The 25,973-nt window shown below is 39.4% G+C and overlaps 2 pseudogenes; both read left to right on the top strand.

Annotated features, from left to right (window-relative positions):
- LOC122723614 overlaps positions 1-25,973 on the top strand; it is a 121,635-nt pseudogene that overhangs the window by 39,431 nt on the left and 56,231 nt on the right.
- Positions 1,803-4,847, top strand: LOC122723616 (annotated as a pseudogene).

The following is a 25,973-nucleotide window of genomic DNA, read 5'->3' as shown; positions in this document are numbered from 1 at the left end:
GACTCACATTTAAAAATTAGAAAATGGGGAGCAAACAAAAGGAATTACATTCCCAATTGAGTCATGGTTCGGTTTTTATTTTGAATTTAAATAGTAATCTGTTAGGTTTTGAAGCGCGCAAAATTAAAATAAAATTAACATCAATTTAATTAAGTTATTTTATTTTTCTTTAAATCAAATTAAAATTTGCTGTATGTCACTTGAAATCGTTGAATTGAAATCAATATTTAAGAATTTTAGAATATGGGCTTAAATCTCTAATTTCATCTTTCACGTTGACCTTAAATTGACCACCATGCATTACATTATTATTTAAATTGAGTAGTAGCTTTTTATGATACAATATTTAAATTTATCTCGTACTTTTTTTAATGTTGTTTGTTATAAAATTGACAAAATAAAATAAGATAGAGTTTAATTTTTAAAATTTAATAAATACTCACCCGAAAGCATTCTACATATTAGTATATTGACTAATATTATTATTAATAAAATATTGTTTACTATAAAATTGATGAAAATATTTTTTATAAACCAATAAATCAATAAATTGAGTTATTTTTAAGTACATTTGATGGGAAGTATATATTTGGATCCAATTTATTATAGATTAATAAATTTTTAAAATTATAAATAATAAATTATATTATAAAATAATAAATAAAATTTACTTTAATATCTTTTTTTTTTTTTGAAATAGAGGTTGGGGAGTAGAACCTTAGACCTCTCAAGTCTACTAGAATGCACTTTCCACCAAGCTAAGTCTCGGAGTGCCTTTAATATCTATTAACTTCATAATAAATCTAATTCACTTAAAAATTTCTCCTTTCAATTTTCCCATTTTGATTCAACTTGTGCACCACTGATCTATCCAAACCGGATTTTGATGAGTCAAACTTTTAAAACTAAAATGGTTTTTAATAAATACATTTAAAACTGAATTTATGAGAGAAACATTTACAAATATCAATAAAATGTGTAATATAACTATTTTAAATTTAATTTAATTATTTATTTTTAAGCATAAACAATGATGTGATTTAACAAATGATATAAAATGAATTTCATTGTTCATCTCTCTAAAATAATAATGAAAGGACATTCACAAAAAATTACCCTATGCAAAATCGATTAATATTTTTAATAATTAAAGTCGTTCAAATACGATGAAAATTTATATTAAATTATTTAAATTCATTCTAAAATCAATTATTATGACTCAAACTAATACCATATTTATATAATTTTAATTAATAATTTATAAATAAAATTTTTAATTAATAATTTAAATTTTAAAACTTAATATTTCATAAAATATTTATAATATAATTTTAAATGAAAACATATAAAAATTTATAAATATTATTATAAAATATATATTTTAATTAAATTAATTATTTATATAAATAAATTTAGATAATGATTATTCAATATGAAATTCCATCAAATTTATTCAAATCTAATTATATATTTTATTCAAATTCATTGTAATAAAATTCCATCAAATTAAATATTCGAAAATATTTTATCTATTCAAATCTCTAATTTATATCGTTTCATAAGATATTTAGCTATCAATTGTATTAAAAAAGATAAAAAATAGTTAGAAAATATATATTTTTAATTATTATGTAATTATACTTTAAGTCTTAATACATTAGGGACAAAGACAAACCCAAACGCCGTCCCACGATTAAAGTGTTGTTTTTGCATCTTCCATAAGTAACGACAAGTTTCCAAATTGGCCACCCATGCATGAGCCCCACAGAATCACGTGCATGCATCGTCTCAAACACTAATATCTTTCCTCTTCATTAATCATCACAACATACAGGCCATTTCCCCATTTCTGACTTCTCTATCTCCATTAATGGAGAGGCCGCTCATCGAAGTATCAGACTCAGAGTTTCGTCTAGACTTTATGCTCAATTCCAAATGCCGAGCCAACGTCCGCCTCAGGTCTCTCTCCGCCACTACCCCAATAGCATTCAAGGTCCAAACTTCATCGCCGCACAAGTTCCTGGTTAATCCACCAACTGGGCTTATCCCTCCTTCATCCTCTACCATCTTTCAAATCATACTCAGACCACAAACCCATCTCCCATCCTCTTTCCCTCGTTCTCCCTCCGACCGTTTCCTCCCAATTCATCCGATTTGACTAACCCCGATTCTCTCAACTCATGGTTCTCTTCCCTTCCTCTCTGGTCAACTCAAGATTTTAAGCTCAAGGTTGCCTTCGTCGGTCCATTTCTTCTCCGGCACGCTGTCAGCAGTGGGGATGTTAACTCTGTGAAGAATATAATAAAGAGGCAAAGGTCGATACTTTCTGAGTTGTCACCGAGAGGGGCTGAGTCGCTCCTTCGAGTTGCTACTGAGTTGGCTGACCCTGAGGGTATGGTGAACTTACTGCTTGAAGCTGGGTTGAAGATTGACGCACGGGCGGATGATGTGGGCTTTCATCAAATGGACGCAAAGTGGCAATCCAAAGGCTGGAGCGAGCTGCACGGGGCAATAGTATTTGATCGGACGGACGAAGTTTTGGATTCATTGGATAGTTTTGGGCCATTGGATTTGAGAGATAAAGAAGGAAGGACACCGTTGCATTTGGCGGCAGGTAGGGGGAATATCAAGTGCGCTAGGGTGTTGGTGGAATCCGGTGCAGATAAGGATGCTAAGAGCAAAGATGGCAGGACTGCACTGTATAGAGCAGCGGCAAATGGTGACCATAAGATGGTAGAGATGCTAATTGAGATGGGTTCTGACCCACAATCGCAGATAATCATGGCCGTTCAGCTTTTGATGTTGCTCGGGACAAGGGACATGTAAGTATAGTCACAAACTAGAGAATCCAGCTTGAAATAACTCAGACTACATTATTCCAATTTCTGATGATGGAGACACTGGGTCTTGGTACAGAATAAAAAATGAAATAGTGTGCTGGAAGGCGGGTTGAGTTTCTATGATATTCAAAAGTAATTATACAACTAAAATTGTCAAGATTAACATGATTTCCCAAATAAACCTAACTTTTATTTTTAACAGTGGCCCACAAATTCAATTAACATGCCATAAATAGTATCAAAGGGACTTGTTAGAAAAATAATAAATAAAAATCAACAAGTAAAGATTTACAAGTTTCACAAATAATTCATAAACCATCAAACACATACTGCTAATCAAACAAATAATATAAACATATGTGCCAAAAACAAAAAGTCTATAAACATCTAATCAAACAAATCCTATCAAATATAAGAACCCAAATAGGAAGGTCCCCACTTTCCTGTATTCTATTTTTTTCTAAAATAGAAAATAAGCAAAAGAAAAAACAGCTGCTACTTCTATTTTAATATTATTTTATTTCTATATTTTCTATTTTGGATAGAGGGCTAAGTTGACATTCGCCGCCGGTTCACGGGATAACATAGGCCGCACTTAACCAGACCGTTTACATTGCACGATGTGCAGGTCCTAAACCCATGCTTCTCAGAGTAGATCTTATGGCTGCCATTGCACTGTGCACAAAGAACATGTCTCAGCTCTCCACAAACATCACAGAAACTATTGTTTCCTACAAAGGGTAACTCACCAATCAGCTTACTCAACTCACCACTCTCATTCATCTCCTTGATCTCCTCGGCCCCACCAACATACTTCCCTCCTAAGAAAACTGCAGGTAACTTAACTTTTTTGGAACATGTGATCATCTGTATCTCGTCGAGATACCCGGCATCCATGGACAAATCTCGCTCGTCAATTGGGACGCGAAATCCACGGAGGATTGATCTGACGGTTCTGCAATCTTCGAATGTTTTGCGAACAATGCCGAGACCGGTAAAGTAGAGGATGATCTCGTGGTCATCCTGGTTAGGAGGTGGTGAAATTATGAATGTTTTAGAGTGGTTGCGGTGGTGGCCGTGGAGTGGGGAGGCGCGGTGGAAAATGGAGGGTCTTCTGGGGGTTTGGGATTGAGATTTGGATCCATTTTGTTCTTCTAAGATAACGTCATTAATATCTTTAAAAGATGAGCAGGAGAAGTACCTTGGTGAAGGTGGCTCCTGCGGCTGTCTTGGGGAGGTGTGAGCCCTACTTAGTGATCTCAGCCACTCTAGCCACATTAGAGAGAGAGAGAGAGAATGGAAGAGACATGATACTAGTTAGGATTACAAAGTAGGACTGGACTGGGCCTTTGATGCTATGAAAGAAAGGGATTCTATAACTGTAACAAGTGTCTGATAAAAAATCTTCGGAGGTCTTTAAAAATATTAGATATTCTCAATATTTATTCTAAATTTGGCTTTAATAAGAAGGAAAGTAATTATATGTATAGTCAAATTTGCTTGGAAAGATTTGAAGTTATGGTAATTAATTATTTATGGATTTTTAATATTAATATTTGTAAAAAATAGATGGAGCCAATCGGGAAAAAATGGCAATGCAACACATGGTAATATTTTTAATTTTTTGGTTTCGGGGATATTCGGAGATAAATATTTATTTTAAATTAAGATTTAATATGAAGAAAAGTAATTATATATATATAGTTGAGTTTGCTTGGAAAGATTTGAAATTATGATAATTAATTATTTATGGGTTTTTAATATTAATATTTGCAAAAATGGAGCCAATTCAGAAAAAAATGGCAATGCAGTGCTTCGGCTTAGTTTACTACTTTATTTATTTCACCTTCTTTCACGGGATTTGGTTTAAAGAGTGTTCCTTGCTTCTTACCTAATAACCCGGAAATCGTAGACAGATTGACGGAAGTGGATTGCTTGCAGATGATGAATTCTGGGATGAAGATGTTAAAAGAGATTCTCCCCCCTTCTTGAAGAGCGTACTACATGGTAATATTTTTAATTCCTTAATTTCGGGGAATATCTTTCCTCTTCATTAATCATCACAACATACAGGCCATTTCCCCATTTCTGACTTCTCTATCTCCATTAATGGAGAGGCCGAGTTCAGGCCCGGAATTGTCACCCTCGATGGTCACGCCGACGATTGGAATGATATTGATGGATTCGAGTTCTCTCTTCTTCCTGCTCTGGACCCCGATGACGATAAAGAGTACAAGGGTGGAAAAATGACCGTTAAGGTAGGTTTCAATTAAAAACTGTGTGAATCGTAAGTCTTTATGTGATGTCCGATATGCTTAAATCAGTTACAAATTGGAGTATTAGAGCATGGTGACTTTTTGTGGATCCACTGTCAAATTTGTCTCTTACATTTTTTTTCTCCTGATGAGAAACGCTTGGGGTTGTTATAGGCCTTGCACGATGGTAAGGATTTGTTCTTCTTGTTGCAAGTTGATGGGGACTATGCCTACGCGAAAGGGTAAGTTTCCTTCCAAAAAGGGGAAAAAAGCAGAAAGTGAATTTATAATGTTCAGGATTTTTTGTATTTACTTCCTTTATGCGCTTGATCCATTAAACATGTCCAATATCACGTATGTAGATGGCTGTTCCAAGTCAATTGCCACCCTATCCTTCTTATAGATCAACTATAATTTGATATACATTACGACATACGTAGATTTGAGGGAAATACCTCTTATGCTTGTGTTATCACTCAAGACTGTTGCCTATTCTGCTTTGTGGTCGAAGTTTTGATTTTATCATGATAACATCAAACACTTGGCTGTACTTGGCATAACATATTTTTGGGATAATCAGGGAAATGCACGTTTAGTTATGATTAGATTGCTGGTGCTTTAACTTATCAGAGAGAAGAATTTTATTCGATTGAAACCTTTTCTTCTCTGCAGCAATAACAATAAATGCCCATCTGTGGCCCTCATGTTTCCAATCGGTGACCACGCCACCTACCACAATGTAAGTGGCTCAACTGGTTGTTGTGCTTTTGCTGTCAGTATTTGCAAATTAGTTTTCATTTTCATGGTCTTTTCGATTATGTGAAAACATTTGTGTGTTTTTAGATGGGTGGTTGTAAGGAAGGAACTAATTCTTGCACCAGTAAAACTTGCAAAGGCCACGAAGTAGACATGATGCATTTCTCAATTGGAAATGCTATTCCTGGACGGCTCTATGGTGGGAATCTGATAGACAACAGAGATGGAAATGGTGGTGACAGGTGATAAAATATTCACTTCTTGACTATTAAAAAATTGGAGCAGGATGTTTCTATTGGTGGATGCTTGTATAATCAGCTCAGTGGATATTTATGTGTTATCTTGTCATTCTCTTTTTGAACAGGTTTGGCCATTTGGTCGATCTATATGCATGGAATCCACACTGTAGATACATTGATGGAATTGGTCCTTCAGGTATCTTTTGCATTTAGTTATCCTTTTTTCTAATGGGAAATAAAACATGCTTATATCATGAGAAAATGATGGGACTTCATATAAGAAGACAAACAAAGTGGGATAAGGCACTAAAGAAAGTGACAATATGCACCTGGCAGTTGGCATAGAAACTAGAAATCATGACGTGCTCTTAAAAAGTCAAGCTTGCCTTTTCTGATATTGTCTATTTCACACTTTTTAGATATTGGAATTCTTTATAAAGATCTTGATATATTAGTCAGTTCATCCTTAATATTAAATATTCCCAGAGGATAGCTTGAATTGTGCTTAATCCATATTTGCATGTTTTACTTTTATTTCTTGATTTTATTAATTAACTTGTCTTCCCTTTGGTTTGATATTATAGTTTGTAGCAAAGTTCTCTCATACTCACTTTTACCTTTACCCATGCCTTTTTTAAACGAATGAAAGATAAAATGCTAGTCTGAGTGTGAGCTTGAGCTCCTCCAGAAAATTCAGGCTGACTGTGGGCTTCTCTTCAGTCCATCTTGGTTACAGCCTTACCTAGGAAGAATTACTAGTCTAAACTGCAGAAATCTGGTAGATTCCTTTCTAAAGTGGGCAAAATAACTGGAATTTTTTCATGCTAAGGAATCTAAAGTTTATCTGACCAAAGAAGAAATGAGATCTTTAAATTATAATTTTTCCATTTTTCTTTCTTAAAGCTCTATCAATGAAGCTTCAGAATTGTTTAGGTGTCTTTAAAGTCTAAAGTCAAAAGTAAGCATGTTCTTTTCTATGTGAAGGGAACCTCGGCTCATTGTTAAGCTTGCCTTTTTATCACTAGATATGAAAAGCACCTATCCGGGGAAGAAAATAAAGAACCAAAAAGGAAAAAAAAAGTAATTTTTTTTTTGGGGTGGTTCTCCTTTGACCTTGACAGGATCTGGAGGAGCTTTGCACACTAGGAGCACTATTGTTAAAAAAAAAAAACAAAATCCTTTTGTGCATGAAATTTACTTATTTCTTAGGATTGAGCTTATTATAAAATGACTTCTACTTTCCTTGTAATCACATCAAGTTAATTTCTTTTACTTCTTCCTCTCCTCATTTATGCCTCTAGTTATTTTTAGTAAATCTCTATTATAATAAGTAAATGATCATCAAACTATTAAAGGTTGATAATTTTCCATGTCAGGAAATGATTCTAGTGCACAGAATAATTGGAAGGGGGCATGGTGGCACACTATCTTTACTGATCACTCAGGTAACTCTCTCTGTCTCTCTCTCTCTCTCAATCTATTTGTCTGTTTGTCTGTCCATTTAATCTATCTATTTATTGGCTATTTCTCAGGGAACTTAGAAATTATATTCATTGAACAATTTGGAATTTTATATTTTTATTATTTAGGGATTTATTGTTTTATTTAGAATTGATTTAGATTTTTTAATCCCAATTAGATCAAACAAACTCTATACATAAATGTAGGTTTTATAGTATTTATTAGTTTTATTACCATAATTACTATTGATAATTAGGTAAAGTTTGTTCGCTTAGGCCTCTTCTCTTTCTGTTCTATAACAATTTGGTATTAAAGCATTGAACCCACCCTTCTACTGTAGCTTGGTCACAATGGCAACTGTAAACAAATTTTGTTGTACCATTGAGAAGAATGACCTGCATGAAAGAGCCAATAGAAAGCACAATAACTCTGTGTCCAAACTCCAAAGTGCAGTGTTTGGAAATTGATTCTATAAAGCAAACAAACATATGGATTTACTTACAAATATTGACTTTGAGACATTGAACTTCTACTTTGGTTTCTGTATCATATCATTTATGCTCAGTCTGTTTTTATATTTTTTACTTGTGCTTTCAAGTGGACTATTGTCTACCTTTATTCACATTCTTTTTCTTTCTTTTTTTTTTTTAAATAAAATTTGCATCTTTCTTCTAAATGACTTGACCTTTTAATATTTAACTAACAGGTTTTGTAGAGGAAGACAGTCCTTATGGTTCTGATGGTCAAAAAGGCACTTATTTATTTGAATTCTCTAGGCCTTTAAGAACCATGGATCGTCTCCAGCAGGTTAGTAACTGGTGTGCTATATTACGATTTTATCTGACAAATATGTAGTGGTATTATCTTTTAGAATTGCTTGCACCGACTATTGCTCATTGTGTTGCTCAAGGAAAGTGGGTTATAACCTTGAACTATAACCAGCAGAAGCCAGCAGATCGTGTTGATTCCTATTTATTATTGCACGATGTTTTATTTATGAGATGCTCAGAGGATCTCTAAAATTTGGTTGCTACACCTTGCTGCAATCATGATTGAACTTTCTTGCTCCATGTTGCGTTAGTCATTTGCTGGGCTACTACTCTAACTGAAGTGCATATATTGTCAAGACATATGTTGTGCGATAACTTTATAGTTAGAAGTATTACCTTGCAGCAGTAATAGAGCTTGAATGACTTGTTTTGTCAAAATTTCTGCAGGATGCTCAATTTACAATTAGTGGATCTAGCAAGATGGCTGTTGCATTCTGGTATCCTGTTGATGGGAATCCATGGCATGGATCTGGTCATTTTTCTATCAACTGTGATTGGATACCCGTAGATATCTCTCCTGGCAGTTCAATGCTATCACCAGGCGGCTCAGGAGATGTGGGCGGTGCCATAGCCCTTCTATTTTCAGTAGTGTCTTTATGCATCTCTGTTTTTGTGGGATATAGAGTCGCTAGACCTAAGGGTATCCCTTTTACACCCGTTGGGACAACCATGGAGAACCTTTAGAAGAGCAGTATGGGTGTGAAACTGTACTACAAGGTGAGAGTTGTACTTCTCAGTTTTGTACTTTGGTCACTACCACATCACTACATTTTATATTGCAAGTTAATTGTTAGTTTATTCACACATACTTTTGTAATTAAGTTTTATCACTTTGTCATTCATGGTTGATGGCTTGATGCTGCATGTGCATTGCTTAAAGAGCATTTGTGACATACCAGTCCATTTTCTTTATGAAGAGTCGGACGATGAGTAAATGAATAATGCCAATAGATTGTCCCAAAATGTGGCGTAATAATAGACTCCTTCCTGTTGAGGAATGAATTGAACACCATCCCAATTCCCAACCCAATAAGTGAAGTCAGACTATAAGCTACCACTTTCAAATGGGTATTGTAAAATATCACCGTGTTTACGGTTTGGAGAAAATGTACAAGGGAATGTTCAACAGGAGAATTATTCTCGAAATTTTTACCCTGAAACTGTAGCTATCCTAGGTTTTTTTTTTTTTTTTCGATGAAAAAAAGAATTAAGTCGGAATAGAGTACACGGTGTAATTTTTACTATAAGGCAAATTTTACTATAAGGTAAATTCAAATGTTCTGAAACAATCTGGCTAGATCAGGACGTGTAAGCCTCTGATTCGGACTCCATTAATTATCATAAATTAGGGTTTATTATTTCGTTTTGGACTAGCAGCATGTGTGACCGAAAAGAGTATCACCTAACATTAACTCAATCATTTTCCGAAAAGAGTATCATCTGGTATTAACTCAATTATTTTTTATTGAGGCCTCTTATAATATAACTTCCGATCTCATTTTGCATTTTGTATAAGAAGTTTTACAGACTACCAACCGAAAAGAGTTTCACCTGATATTAACTCAATTATTTTTATTTAGGTAATTTTCGATTTCATTTTGTATTTTGTATAAAAAATTTAAAAAAAAAAAAAGAATTAAGTCGGAATAGAGTACATGGTGTAATTTTGACTATAAGGCAAATTCAAATGTTTTGAAATAATCTGACTAGATCAGGACACGTGTAAGCCTCTGATTCGAACTCCATTAATTATCATAAATCAAGGTTTATTATTTCATTTCGGACTAGCAGCATGTGTGACTGAAAAGAGTATCACCTAGGATTAACTCAATCATTTTCCGAAAAGAGTATCGCCTAAATTAACTCAATCATTTTTTATTGAGACCTCTTATAATATAATCTCCAATCTCATTTTGCATTTTGTATAAGAAGTTTTACAAACTATCGGCCGAAAAGAGTTTCACTTGATATTAAGTCAATTATTTTTATTTCGGTAACTTTCGATTTCATTTTGCATTTTGTATAAAAAAATTTTAAATATACATGTTACAATAACCTTAATGTAGCATGTGTCTTAAGATGATATGATCTTAATCGGATGATATGATCTTAATCAATTAAATATCAAGTCAATTGCACGACATTAATTATTTACTTTTTAACTTATAAAAATATAATCATTCCTCCAAAATAATATTTTATGACATAAATATATTTATCCCATCACTCTCAAGAAAAGGATTATCTTCTTTTATCTTCTTACAACTCTTAAACTTCGTAATATACAATCCAACGCTGTTACTATCCCCATTTTGCTACCTCAATCATTCCTCTTGGAAGTTATTTTACATTTATTTCTTGTACTTTTGGATCATAAGCTTGCATGAATATTTACTTTTGCAGTAATTTTTTAAATGTCATGGTCATACAAGTTTATTTTTAAATTGTTATACGAATTTTTTTTTAAAAAAAATATAAATATCATTATTTTTTTAGCACATCAAACCTACATCAAAAAACATCATTCGTAATTAACTATCTGCATACAAATATTTTTAAAAATCAAAATAAATGAAATATCACTAAGTATAGACCACATAGTAAGACCAACGTATCACATAATTATTTTAGATAGCCTATAATCAATCATATTAGATAATCGTGTAATCTGGTTCGATCAATATAGTTGAATAAAAAAGAGTTCTGCAGTCATAATAACTCATTAAATTCAGATCAGTCATATTTTGAATAAGTATAATTTTTTTTCTATTTTTAAAAAATTAAGTAAGAAGTTAGATACAAATAGAGTAAGAATTCTAATTTTATATAAACTCTATAATTAATTTAAAATAATAATACATCATACAATTATAGATAATATTATATTATTGCAAAATACAAAAAATATTGTTTCCCAGATTTAAACATTAAGTTTACTATTTTAGTTAATAATTTATTTTAATACTTAATAATATTCATCAAGTTATCTAATATTTTAAACTCAATATCAATTTATATTTATCATTCAATAATTTATACCAATCTCTTGATTATAGCTTGCTTTCTTCTGTCATAAACATATATATGTGCACTTTCAGATGCATGCCGCTATGCTTGTGAACAAATTTACGAAATTACTATTGTTAATCTTTAAATCACCTCTGAAATTGAACATTTGTGGGATAATGAGGTGCTATGTTGGTTTTACTTTATTTATTTTTCAAGTTTCAAGTGGAATTAAAATAATTATAAATTTATTTAATCAGTTGGGACATATTTCTGTTTTTGTTCCAGTTGAGGGCCAACTTGAACCCTTTGAAGGTGCAGTGTATGGCCTGAGTCATCTCGTGGAAACTGATTAATTACCCACACTCGCCTTCCCTAAGCGGCTAAACGAGTTAAGCACGGTCAAGGGAAATCTTAACTTCCTGCGCTTTGAGATCAGGATACTAAACGCACCAAAATATTTATGAGTTATTTGATATTTGACTCAATAAAAATTCGATCGAAATCAATTCATTTTTTAAATGAGTCGAGCTCAAATTCAATTTTGAAACTCATTATTTAAACGAATCGAATTTGAATTAAATAGCATTCGACTCGTTAAAACTTGCGAACTAGCATATTTTCATATTCCTAAGCAAACTCGCGAATTGACTCATTAAATAGGTTCGCGAGCAAACTCATTAAATAAACTTGTGAACTAGTTCGTCAAGTAAGCTCATGAACAAACTTATTAAATAAGTTTAAGAACAAGTACATTAACAAACAATTAATTAAACTCATAAACAAGTTGATATATTATTTCATATTTAGTATCTATTACATATAATTAATTAAACTCATAAACAAGTTGATATATTATTTCATATTTAGTATCTATTACATATTGTTTCATATGAAGAATAAATTTATTATTTGATATATTAAAATTATTCATTATATAGTTATAATATTAATTTAATTTTTTTATTATAAAATTAAAAATAAATTGTAAATAAAATAAAATGAAAACTTTAATTAAATGAAAATTTTAATTTTTGATAACTAAAATGATACTAATTATAAAAATATATTAATAATGATTAATTAGGTAGATAAATTAATGTGTGATAAATAGTGAGATCCGGTGAGGTGTTTAAATGAGGATACCTAAGCAGAGGTCTGATTCGCTAAGTTGATCATCATTCTGCGATCGATCCGTTAGATCCCTCTATGCTTGTCTTTAAGGAATAGGACTGTAACGACCCGAAAATCGGACTGCTACCGGCGCTAGGATCCGGGTCGACTTAAGGCCGCCGGGACCCGTAGCAAGCCTAACATGCATCCTGTGAACCTGCTTAATCCCATACATGATCAACAATATACATAAAAATTAAAACTTTTCTTTCCATGGAACATCAACCAAACTCAACCTGCACATAACATTAACATAATCTTGATCCCTCTGTGGGATCTTATCTGTGCCCTCAATGGGTAACATACATCTGTTGAGTTGGTTTACATAAGTGACATAAAAATAACCAAGATCATGTGTAAAAGGGATTTAACATTCTATGGTCAAGCACACACTAATCATCCATAAAACTCATTACATAACTATACTGTACTTTTACATTACAATTTGATCATGTCCATTGCTAGCTATTACATAAGTATGACTTCTTTACTCTATCCGGACTCCCGCTCTATACTGTACCTGCAAGCCTGGGGGTAAAGGGAGAGGGGTGAGCTAAAAGCCCAGTGAGTAGAGCTAGTAAAACACATTAACACTATGCTCAAATGGAATGCATCATAACACAAACAATTCACATAAGGGTTGGGTGAACTTGTCACCAATTAGTCCAAGCTAACATAGTGCCAGGCCGTAGCATGGGGTCCTGGTCTTCCTGTCATACATACGTCACTTACCATTATCCCAGGGCCTCCTCTGGGCTCCTGGTCTTCGAGTCCACAGTCGTGCCAGGCCGTAGAATGGGGTCCTGGACTTTCATTTCCGTGCCAGGCCGTAGAATGGGGTCCTGGTCTTCCTGTCATGGACTAATTGGGTCATCCAACATTCACCCACATCAACAACAATAGATGCAATGAGGCATATTCGTGAAGCTAATGCAATCATCCTATAGCATAATCATGATGCATGAAACATGATAAAACATTTAATTTAAAAGATTAAGTTTAGTTCCACTCACCTCTGGCTGACTCTGACAATACTGAAGCAGCTGAACTCACTGCTGGGGTCCTCGGTTCCTCGGGTCCGAACCTACACAGGTGGACTCAAATGAGGGACCAAACATACCTGAACATATCTCTAAAATATCCCCCAAAAACCCCCTAAAACATCCTGAAAATATCACAGAAAACATGCATGAAATGGCTGAACAGGGCACTTTCGGCGGCACCTTCGGCGGCCGAAAGTCCTGGACAGAGACGAAACTCAGCTAGGTTCGGCGGCACCTTCGGCGGCCGAAAGTCCCAGACAGAGACGAAACTCATGCATGTTCGGGGGCACCTTCGGCGGCCGAAACTGCCCGACAGAGCCGAAACTCCTCTTTCGGGGGCAAGCTTCGGCAGCCGAATGCTGCCTCCACAAGGGGGTTCGACGGCCGAAAGTTCCTTCGGCTGCCGAACCTGGTTTCTGCCAAAGGGCAGAAACTTGGTTCAAACATGCACATTTGCCTCCCATATCATCAATCATGCATAAATCTTACTCTACAACATGCATACTCATACCACAAGCTCCTAGGGGTCTCAAACTACCTTAAACCCCATCTACAACACATCCAACACATACACATTAACCACATTGTTCAAAAACACATATATCGACTCATAACTCAACATATAACCTAACATGCATTTCTACCCATAGATCTTGCATAAAACTTGTTTAAAATGCATAATAAGGGTGGATCCGAGCTTACCTCTTGAAGAAATGAGAGGGAAGACGATCCTAGCTTGGAGATGAAGAGATTGAGCTCCTTGAACCTCCAAGCACCCAAAACTTGCTCTTTGCTCACAAATCTTCAAAATAGAAGTTAAAACTCGTGAAAACCATGAAAGATCTAAGGAAAACACTCAAGATCGAGGGAGGAGCGGCGGAGACTCACCTTGGCCGACAATGGGAGAGAAAAAGCTCGCCCGTGCGGACCAAAGGGACCCTTTTATATGTGGCTGGCCAGGCCACGTTCGGGGGCCGAATGTGCCTCCGTATCCATGCAATGTTCGGCGGCCGAACATGAGGTTCGGCGGCCGAACCTTGACTTCCCTCACTCATGCTTTCGGGGGCCTAACGTGCCTCCAAAACGCATGCATGTTCGGCGGCCGAACTTGACTTTCGGCGGCCGAACCTGGGTTTTCCTCTAAAGCTATTTTCATGTAAAACTCATTTAATTCACACTTAAAATCATTTAAAACATAAAAACATTTCATAAAAACATGACTCTACCCTTCTAGAGGTCTCTGACATCCGAGATTCCACCGGACGGTAGGAATTCCGATACCGGAGTCTAGCCGGGTATTACATTCTCCCCCCCTTAAGAACATTCGTCCCCGAATGTTTCTCGACTAGCACATGCATAGCAATCAACATAACATACATACATAAACACATAAAGATCTAACCTTAAAAGAGATGAGGATATTGCCGGAGCATAGACTCCCGTGTCTCCCAAGTACACTCCTCAATATTGTGGTGGTTCCAAAGGACTTTCACCATCGGGATTTCCTTGTTCCTCAGCTTCCTGATCTGGGTGTCTAGGATCCGTACTGGCTGCTCAACATAGGTGAGATCCTCTTGGATCTCCACATCAGGCTCACTAAGAACCTTGCCCGGATCTGACACGAACTTTCTCAACATAGAAACATGGAAAACCGGATGGATTCTCTCCATTGAAGCAGGTAAATCCAGCTTGTACGATACAGTCCCAATCCTTTGCAAGACTTCAAAGGGTCCGATGTACCGCGGAGCCAGCTTACCCTTTTTCCCGAACCGAACCACTCCTTTCATTGGAGACACCCTGAGCAATACCAGATCCCCCTCCTGAAACTCTACTAGTCTTCTGCGGATGTCTGCATAACTCTTCTGTCTGCTTGCAGCTGTCTTGATTCTTTCTCTGATCATGGGCACCACTCTGCTGGTGATCTCTACTAGCTCGGGTCCTGCTAAGGACCTCTCTCCTACCTCTTCCCAGCAAACAGGTGATCTGCACTTCCTTCCATATAAAGCTTCATATGGAGCCATCCCGATGCTAGCATGATGACTGTTATTGTAGGCAAACTCCACCAAAGGTAGATGCTGCCTCCAAGAACCGCCAAAGTCCAGCACACACATTCTGAGCATATCTTCTATGGTCTGGATGGTCCTCTCTGACTGTCCGTCTGTCTGTGGATGGAAGGCAGTGCTAAAATCCAATCTAGTACCCATGGCATTCTGCAGACTCCGCCAAAACCTGGAGGTGAACTGGGGCCCTCTATCTGACACTATAGAAACAGGAACCCCATGCAGTCTGACTATCTCATCAACGTACACCTGCGCCAACTTGTCCACAGAATAGCCACTCCTGACAGGGATGAAGTGAGCAGATTTGGTGAGTCTGTCCACAATCACCCATATGGAGTCCAATCTGTTGGACGTCGCCGGTAACCCCACTACGAAGTCCATAGCTATATTTTCCCATTTCCACTCTGGAATAGGTAGCGGGTTAAGCATTCCAGCCGGCTTCTGATGTTCCAGCTTCACCCTCTGACATACTTCGCAGGCTGACACAAACTGTGCCACTTCCCTCTTCATCGCTGGCCACCAATAAACCTTTTTCAGATCTTGATACATCTTGGTGGCTCCGGGGTGAATGCTGTATCTTGCATTATGAGCCTCTCTCATAATGTCTCCTTTTAGCCCTATGTCATCTGGTACACATAAACGACTCCCATAGCGGAGGATCCCCTTATTGTCAAATCTGAACTCACTGCCCTTGCCTGACTGAACAGTCCTGGCAATCTTCACTAACTCTGGGTCCTCATGCTGTTTCTGAGCCACCTGCTCCAGAAATACGGGTGTCACTTTCATCTGAGCAACCAAGGCACCTGTACCAGACAACTCCAACTGTAGACCTTCCTCAATGAGCTTGTAAAACTCCTTCACCACTGGTCTCCTCTCTACCGTGATGTGGGATAGACTGCCTAGTGACTTCCGGCTTAGGGCGTCTGCCACGACATTCGCCTTACCCGGATGATACTGAATCTTGCAATCATAGTCACTCAGCAACTCTACCCATCTCCTCTGTCTCAAATTCAAATCCCTCTGACTCAAGATGTATTGCAAGCTTTTATGATCTGTGAAGATCTCACATTTTACCCCATAGAGGTAATGCCTCCACATCTTGAGTGCAAAGATTACTGCTGCCATCTCAAGGTCATGTGTGGGGTAATTCAACTCATGCTTCTTCAGCTGCCTAGATGCATAAGCAATCACCCTCTCATTCTGCATAAGCACACATCCCAGTCCCACACGGGACGCATCACAAAAGACTGTAAAGTCCTCACCACTAGATGGCAGAGCTAAAACTGGTGCTGAAGTCAATCTCTTCTTGAGCTCTTCAAAACTCTCCTCGCACTGGTCGGTCCACAGAAATTTCTGGTTCTTCCTGGTTAGTCTGGTTAGAGGAGCTGCTATCCTTGAGAAGTCCTGGACGAACCTCCTGTAGTAACCTGCCAAACCCAAGAAACTCCTGATCTCTGTCACTGAAGTGGGTCTAGGCTAGTTAGCCACAGTCTCTGTCTTCTTGGGGTCTACCTCAATTCCATTCTCTGACACTACATGCCCCAAGAATGAAATGCTCCTTAGCCAGAACTCGCACTTGGAGAACTTGGCATACAAGCCATGTTCCCTCAGGGTCTGTAAAACCGACCGCAGATGATGGGCATGCTCCTCTGCATTCCTGGAATACACTAAGATATCATCTATGAAGACAATAACAAAGTGATCCAGGTACTGGCCAAACACTCTGTTCATGAGATCCATGAATGCTGCAGGGGCGTTAGTTAACCCGAACGGCATCACAAGGAACTCAAAATGCCCATATCTGGTCCTGAAAGCTGTCTTTGGTACGTCCTCTTCCCTGATCCTCAACTGATGGTACCCCGATCTCAGATCTATTTTGGAGAAACAACCCGCTCCTGCTAGCTGGTCAAATAGATCGTCGATCCTTGGCAATGGGTACTTGTTCTTGGTAGTGACTTTGTTCAACTGCCTGTAGTCGATACAAAGTCTAAGGGATCCATCCTTCTTTCTCACAAACAAAACTGGAGCGCCCCAAGGTGAGGTACTCGGTCGGATGAAGCCCTTGTCTACCAGTTCCTGCAACTGTTCCTTCAACTCTTTCAATTCTGCTGGCGCCATCCTGTAGGGAGGGATAGAGATCGGTCGGGTTCCAGGCATCAGTTCTATCTCGAACTCTATCTCCCTAGCAGGTGGTAAACCTGGCAGCTCGTCTGGGAACACATCTAAGAACTCTCTAACCACTGGCACCGAGGCGGGCTCTCTAACCTGACTATTAAGCTCTCTCACATGAGCCAAATACCCCTGACATCCCTTCCTAAGCAACCTACGAGCCTGAAGAGCTGAGATCATACCTCTAGGTGTACCCCTCCTGTCTCCTCTGAAGACAACCTCTGATCCATCCTGACCTCTGAACCTGACTACCTTGTCCCTGCAGTCCAAGGTAGCACCATGGGTAGATAACCAGTCCATCCCTAGAATGACGTCAAAGTCTGTCAAGTCTAGAACCACAAGGTCGGCGGACATGCATCTCCCCTCAACAAAAACTGGACTACACTGACAGATTGACTCTGCCACTGATGGATCACACTTGGGTCCACTGACCCAGAGAGGACACTCTAACTCAGAGATCATCAACCCCAACCTCTGAACGGCTCTCGGAGCAATAAATGAATGAGATGCACCAGGGTCCATCAAGGCATATACATCTGAACAACCAATAATTAAGTTACCTGCCACCACGGTGTTAGATGCATCTGCCTCTTGCTGTGTCATTGTGAAGATCCGTGCCGGAGCTGATGGACCTTCACCTCTGAAACCCGCTGAAGAAGAGGCTACTCCTCTCCCTCTGCCTCTGCCACTGGCCTGAGTCATGGCTGGAGCTGCTGGCTGCGCTACACTGCCTGAAGCTGTCTGCTGGGACTGAGCCATCGGGGCCGCTCTTGGACAATCTCGAGCCATATGCCCCTCCTGACCGCATCTGAAACAGGTGTTCGTCCCAAATCGACATACTCCCCTGTGTGGCTTACCACACCTCGCACAAACTGCATTATCCGCGCCAGAGCTTGAGCCACTCCCAAATCCCAGACTGGACTTGACTTTACTCCAGAACTTGTTCTTCTTACCCTTGGGTTTACCCCATCTCTTGCTACCTGAAGCTGCTGCACTAAGGGTAGAGGGATCTAACTTTCCCCCACCCGGAGTTTTAGAACCAGAAGCTTGTGCCACTGTCTGTTTAACTGTCCCCTGAATGATGGCACTAGCTTCCATTCTCCTAGCCATATCGACTATGGCGTGAAAACTCTCTCTGTCTGCTGACTGTACCAAGGAGGAATACCTGGGATGGAGCTTCATGATATACCTCCTTGACTTCTTCTGGTCTGTGCTAAGGTCTTGCCCTGCAAATGGCAGCAACTCCATAAACCTGTCAGTATATTCGTCTACACTCATGTCATCAGTCTGCCTCAACTGCTCGAATTCTATCATCTTCAATTCCCTTGAACTATCAGGGAATGCCCATCCTGCAAACTCGTTTGCAAACTCTTCCCAAGTCATGCTGTCCACTCTCGGGTTCACATAATTCTTAAACCACTCTCGTGCCTTCTTGCACTTTAGCGTGAACCCAGCCATCTGAATGGCTCTACTGTCATCCGCCCCTATCTCATCTGTAATTGCCTTGACCCGCTCCAAGTACACGAACGGATCATCACCGGTCTCAAACTGGGGAGCACCCAGCTTCATATAGTCTGTCATCTTAACCTTGCTCCCACTGGCTGAGCTAGGTCTAGGTGGTTGAGCAACTGGGGCTGCTGGTTCTGCAGGTGGTGGAGATGGCACAACATTTTCTGAGGTAGGGTTTTCTGGATTTGGATAGTAGGGTGGAGGTGGATACATGGGATACTGAGAGTATGGTGGGTAGTAAGGTGGGTATGGCATATGTGAAGGATAAGGGCTAAAACTGGGGTAATCCGATGTACCTCCCATCGAATACCCTGGATGGTGTGAATGGGGTGGGTAGTGATGTGGCTGGACATAACTCGAGGCCTGAATGCCTCCTTCTGATTCTCCCATGCCCTCTTCCGGCATGCTCACACCGAGACTGCCATCCCTCCTCTGATCTACTTCCATATCCTCAGACACTCCTCCCTGCACTGTTCCCCTTACTGATCTGCTTCTACTCAGATCCAAAGACCTTCTAGGGTCTCTTACTGCTCTGTCCCTGTTGGACCTGCTTGACATTGCCCTAGGCAATGTAGGAGGACGGGCGCTCATGCCCTCATCCTCAGGTGGTACTCCAGTCAATCTTGCTGATCGACGAGTTCCTCTCATCCTGTTTTCTGAAAAACAGTACACATCACAAGCAACATTAGCATCATATGGTTCATGTGGGCACACATGAACCCGCATCACATACATCACATATCATAGCATATCATTAATGCACATGCATAAAGTCATGGCATTTCACATCATCATGCAAGACAGGACTCCACATCCTATCCTAGTGGACATGATCTTTTCCTATTGTGCTTGACCTTCTATAACCTCTATGAGCCCGACACTCTAGGTCCGACCATATGAACCTAGGGCTCTGATACCATTCTGTAACGACCCAAAAATCGGACCGCTACCGGCGCTAGGATCCGGGTCGACTTAAGGCCGCCGGGACCCGTAGCAAGCCTAACATGCATCCTGTGAACCTGCTTAATCCCATACATGATCAACAATATACATAAAAATTAAAACTTTTCTTTCCATGGAACATCAACCAAACTCAACCTGCACATAACATTAACATAATCTTGATCCCTCTGTGGGATCTTATCTGTGCCCTCAATGGGTAACATACATCTGTTGAGTTGGTTTACATAAGTGACATAAAAATAACCAAGATCATGTGTAAAAGGGATTTAACATTCTATGGTCAAGCACACACTAATCATCCATAAAACTCATTACATAACTATACTGTACTTTTACATTACAATTTGATCATGTCCATTGCTAGCTATTACATAAGTATGACTTCTTTACTCTATCCGGACTCCCGCTCTATACTGTACCTGCAAGCCTGGGGGTAAAGGGAGAGGGGTGAGCTAAAAGCCCAGTGAGTAGAGCTAGTAAAACACATTAACACTATGCTCAAATGGAATGCATCATAACACAAACAATTCACATAAGGGTTGGGTGAACTTGTCACCAATTAGTCCAAGCTAACATAGTGCCAGGCCGTAGCATGGGGTCCTGGTCTTCCTGTCATACATACGTCACTTACCATTATCCCAGGGCCTCCTCTGGGCTCCTGGTCTTCGAGTCCACAGTCGTGCCAGGCCGTAGAATGGGGTCCTGGACTTTCATTTCCGTGCCAGGCCGTAGAATGGGGTCCTGGTCTTCCTGTCATGGACTAATTGGGTCATCCAACATTCACCCACATCAACAACAATAGATGCAATGAGGCATATTCGTGAAGCTAATGCAATCATCCTATAGCATAATCATGATGCATGAAACATGATAAAACATTTAATTTAAAAGATTAAGTTTAGTTCCACTCACCTCTGGCTGACTCTGACAATACCGAAGCAGCTGAACTCACTGCTGGGGTCCTCGGTTCCTCGGGTCCGAACCTACACAGGTGGACTCAAATGAGGGACCAAACATACCTGAACATATCTCTAAAATATCCCCCAAAAACCCCCTAAAACATCCTGAAAATATCACAGAAAACATGCATGAAATGGCTGAACAGGGCACTTTCGGCGGCACCTTCGGCGGCCGAAAGTCCTGGACAGAGACGAAACTCAGCTAGGTTCGGCGGCACCTTCGGCGGCCGAAAGTCCCAGACAGAGACGAAACTCATGCATGTTCGGGGGCACCTTCGGCGGCCGAAACTGCCCGACAGAGCCGAAACTCCTCTTTCGGGGGCAAGCTTCGGCAGCCGAATGCTGCCTCCACAAGGGGGTTCGGCGGCCGAAAGTTCCTTCGGCTGCCGAACCTGGTTTCTGCCAAAGGGCAGAAACTTGGTTCAAACATGCACATTTGCCTCCCATATCATCAATCATGCATAAATCTTACTCTACAACATGCATACTCATACCACAAGCTCCTAGGGGTCTCAAACTACCTTAAACCCCATCTACAACACATCCAACACATACACATTAACCACATTGTTCAAAAACACATATATCGACTCATAACTCAACATATAACCTAACATGCATTCCTACCCATAGATCTTGCATAAAACTTGTTTAAAATGCATAATAAGGGTGGATCCGAGCTTACCTCTTGAAGAAATGAGAGGGAAGACGATCCTAGCTTGGAGATGAAGAGATTGAGCTCCTTGAACCTCCAAGCACCCAAAACTTGCTCTTTGCTCACAAATCTTCAAAATAGAAGTTAAAACTCGTGAAAACCATGAAAGATCTAAGGAAAACACTCAAGATCGAGGGAGGAGCGGCGGAGACTCACCTTGGCCGACAATGGGAGAGAAAAAGCTCGCCCGTGCGGACCAAAGGGACCCTTTTATATGTGGCTGGCCAGGCCACGTTCGGGGGCCGAATGTGCCTCCGTATCCATGCAATGTTCGGCGGCCGAACATGAGGTTCGGCGGCCGAACCTTGACTTCCCTCACTCATGCTTTCGGGGGCCTAACGTGCCTCCAAAACGCATGCATGTTCGGCGGCCGAACTTGACTTTCGGCGGCCGAACCTGGGTTTTCCTCTAAAGCTATTTTCATGTAAAACTCATTTAATTCACACTTAAAATCATTTAAAACATAAAAACATTTCATAAAAACATGACTCTACCCTTCTAGAGGTCTCTGACATCCGAGATTCCACCGGACGGTAGGAATTCCGATACCGGAGTCTAGCCGGGTATTACAAGGACCTATAAGATGAAGAAGACGGCCAGAGGACCACTAAGGAAGTTTTCGATGGAGACCTTTCGACGCTCAAATCAGATCTGAAAACTTCATGGAGTTAAAGAAAGTAAAACAAAGAAGAGAAGAGAAGAGAATGGTGGTTTTGGATTCTCCCTGTGTGACTGTGAGAGATAGAGATAGGTCCATTTTCATAGGAGGAGATATTCTTTTTTCAGGTTAGTTCGGTACATAAATACTTTTAAATAAAATTGATGCCCCTAGTGCCATGTCCCTTTCTGATAGAGCAAGGCTGCTTTTGTGCAGGTGTGTCAGGCAGTACATTAATGATGTACTATAGGACACTAAATGCGAAGCTGGCCGGTTCATACCCTCCACATGCGCGTTTATGATCCCTGTGTTGAACCAAGAAGGCGATCAGCTCATAGGAGGTCGGCATCTTTACCCTGACTTCATCAGGTCGTGTCGAACTCATCTGACCAACATAGAAATGAGTTCCTTCCGGTTACTGAGGTCAGCCACGTCGGCATTCAAAGTCTTGTTATAGTACGGGCTTTTGAAAAAGTCGGTCTGTCCATCCTCTCCGGTCTTTGAGGAGGTTGATCTGTCTGTTTCGAGCTTGGGTAATATCAGGAGTGTTGCTCGTCTGATTCATTATACTCAATAGGTCAGACTTTTAACTGCCTGATCCTATCAGATAGAAAGATTTTCGATTCACGTATACACGTGTCATGATACATTATCAGTTTATCATTTCGCTTCTCTAACGGTTATTTATGATCGTCGAAGAAGAGAACCCGTCCTGCTAATTTGACATCATCTGTTCATTTGGTTGACACTTATGAATTTCGAAGGGAAGTGCGATTGATGAAATTGGTCAACTTAACATAGACCAAACCGAGAGAGTAAATTTTATATCTTGATAATCATCCCTTCGGGAGATCTGATTTTGGTGGTCTTTTTCATGGAAAGTCTAACCTTGGTAGTTTTTTCTTTTGGAAGGTCTGACTTGGTTGCTCTGCCCTTCTAACATTGTCTTTCCGACCTGACCTTAATGATATGTCCTTTTGGGTCTTCTTCTGAGCATTTTACTCTGAGGTGTATTTTGGCCTTTAAGCCCTAGGTCTTTTAATAAGCGCTTCAGTTGATTGGTTTTACGAACATTTTAGCTCTTTGCTAGGCTCTCTAGTCCTAAACGTTCGTCAAAACTCTTTGATTTTCTATATCATTCCGGACTCTTTAACCCTGATTATTTTTACGAGCATTTTAGCTCTTTAGCCTTGATTTTTCGCCCGACTCTGGTTAGCTCTTCATAACTTCCGGACATTTTTGCCCTCAAGCACTTTTTGGGCGATTTTCGTCCTTATTCGCTTTCCGGGCTATTTTCCCTCAAGTTTCTTTCGAGCATTTTTCTGCTCCTTCGGGCTATCAGCCCTTAAGCATTTTGGGGCTCAAAGCCCTGATTATTCATTCTGAGTTCCTTATTCTTTGTGTTCTTTATCTAAACCCTTTTGCTCTTTTGGGCTCTTAACCCTAACTCCTTTCTTTGAGCCTTTCACTCTTTTACGTCTCCTGGGTACTCAGTCCTAAGTACGCTTACAAGCTTTTTTTCCCTTAGTCTGCTTGTGAGCATTTTTATTTTTTGCATATTTCGTGCTCCTATCCTTGATTTTTCTATTCGAGCTCTTCTTGCTTTTGTTGCATTCCGGGCTCATCTAGCCCTAGACCATAGTCCGAACACTTTTGCTCTATGTTTTCTTGTGGGCTTTTAGACTGAGTCTTCATCCGAGCAGTTTAGGTTTTTGTCCTTCTGGGCTCTTTAGCCCTCACTCGTTATCCAAGCGCTTTTACTTTGTCATCTTCTAAGCTCTCTGCCCTTAAGCACTTTCCAGGCCATTTGCCTTCAAGTATCTCCCGAGCGTTTTCGCTCTTTGCTGAGCTCTTTAGTCCTGATTATTCATCCGAGCTTTTTGACTTTTTGCATTCTTCGGGCTATCTGCCCTTAAGCACTTTTTAGACTATTTGCTCTTAAGCGATTTTCGAGCATTTTTGCTCTTTTGAGCTATCTATCTTTAAGCACTTTCAAGCACTTTTGCTCTTAATCGTCCAAGCTCTTTAGCACACTGGTCTGCTTTCGAACTTTTTTTTTCTTAACTTGGCCTTTTGGTGCTGGATTCAATTTTTGAGACTGGTCATCTACCTTATTGGGCTTCTTTGTTTCCTCAACTCGGCTTTTCTTGGCCTATAGGCTTGCTAGGGTGGGCCTTCAACATTATCTCTGTCTTCTCAATTGGTTTTGTGATGCCAACGGCCTTATTTTCGAGACTAACCACCTACTTCATTGAGGTTTCCTTTTTCCAACCGATTTTGTGGTACCGACAGTCTTATTTCTAAAATCGGTCACCCACCTCATTGGGGTCTTCATCTCTTTAACCGATTTTGTAGTGCTGGCTTTCTTATTTTTGAGACTGATCACCTATCTCATTGGGGTATTCATCTCCTCAATCGATTTTGTAGTGTCGGCGGTCTTATTTCTGAGACCGGTCACCTACCTCATTGAAGTCTTCATCTTTCTAACCTGTTTTGTGGTGTCGACAATCTTATTTCGAAAATTGATCACCCACCTCATTGGGGTCTTCATCTCCTCAATCGGTTTTATGATGCCAGCAGTCTTATTTTTGATACCAGTTATTTACCTCATTGAAGCCTTTATCTTCCTAACCGGTTTTGTGGTGTCAGCGGTCTTATTTTTGAAACCAGTCACCCACTTCATTGGGGTCTTCATCTTCTCAATCGATTTTGTGGTGCTGACAGTCTTATTTCTGAGACCGGTCACCTATCTTATTGAGGGCTTCATTTTTTCAATTAGTTTTGTGGTGCCGACAGTTTTATTTTTGAGACCGATCACCCACCTCATTAGGGTCTTCATCTCCTCAACCAGTTTTGTGGTGCCGACAGTTTTGTGGTGCCGACAGTCTTATTTCTGAGACTGGTCACTTAATTCATTGAGAGCTTTATCTTTCCAACTGATTTTATAGTGTTAACGGTCTTATTTCTGAGACCAGTCACCCACCTCATTAGATTCTTCATCTCCTCAACCAGTTTTGTGGTGCCAGCAGTCTTATTTCCTAGACCAGTCACTTATTTCATTGTGGTCTTCATCTTTCTAGTCGATTTTATAGTGCCGGCAGTCTTATTTTCTAGACTAGTTACCCATCTAATTGGGGTCTTCATCTCCTCAATTGGTTTTGTAGTGCCGGTGGTTTTATTTCCGAAACTGCTCACCTACCTTATTGAGGGTTTCATCTTTCCAATCGATTTTGTGGTGCCGATAATCTTATTTTCAAGGCCGGTCACCCACCTCATTGGAGTCTTCATCTCCTCAACCGATTTTGTAATACCGACAGTCTTATTTTTGAGATCAGTC

This window comes from Manihot esculenta, chromosome 5, assembly GCF_001659605.2.
Source record: "Manihot esculenta cultivar AM560-2 chromosome 5, M.esculenta_v8, whole genome shotgun sequence".
Classification (NCBI taxonomy): domain Eukaryota; kingdom Viridiplantae; phylum Streptophyta; class Magnoliopsida; order Malpighiales; family Euphorbiaceae; genus Manihot; species Manihot esculenta.
This window is presented reverse-complemented; position numbering and strand designations above follow the sequence as displayed.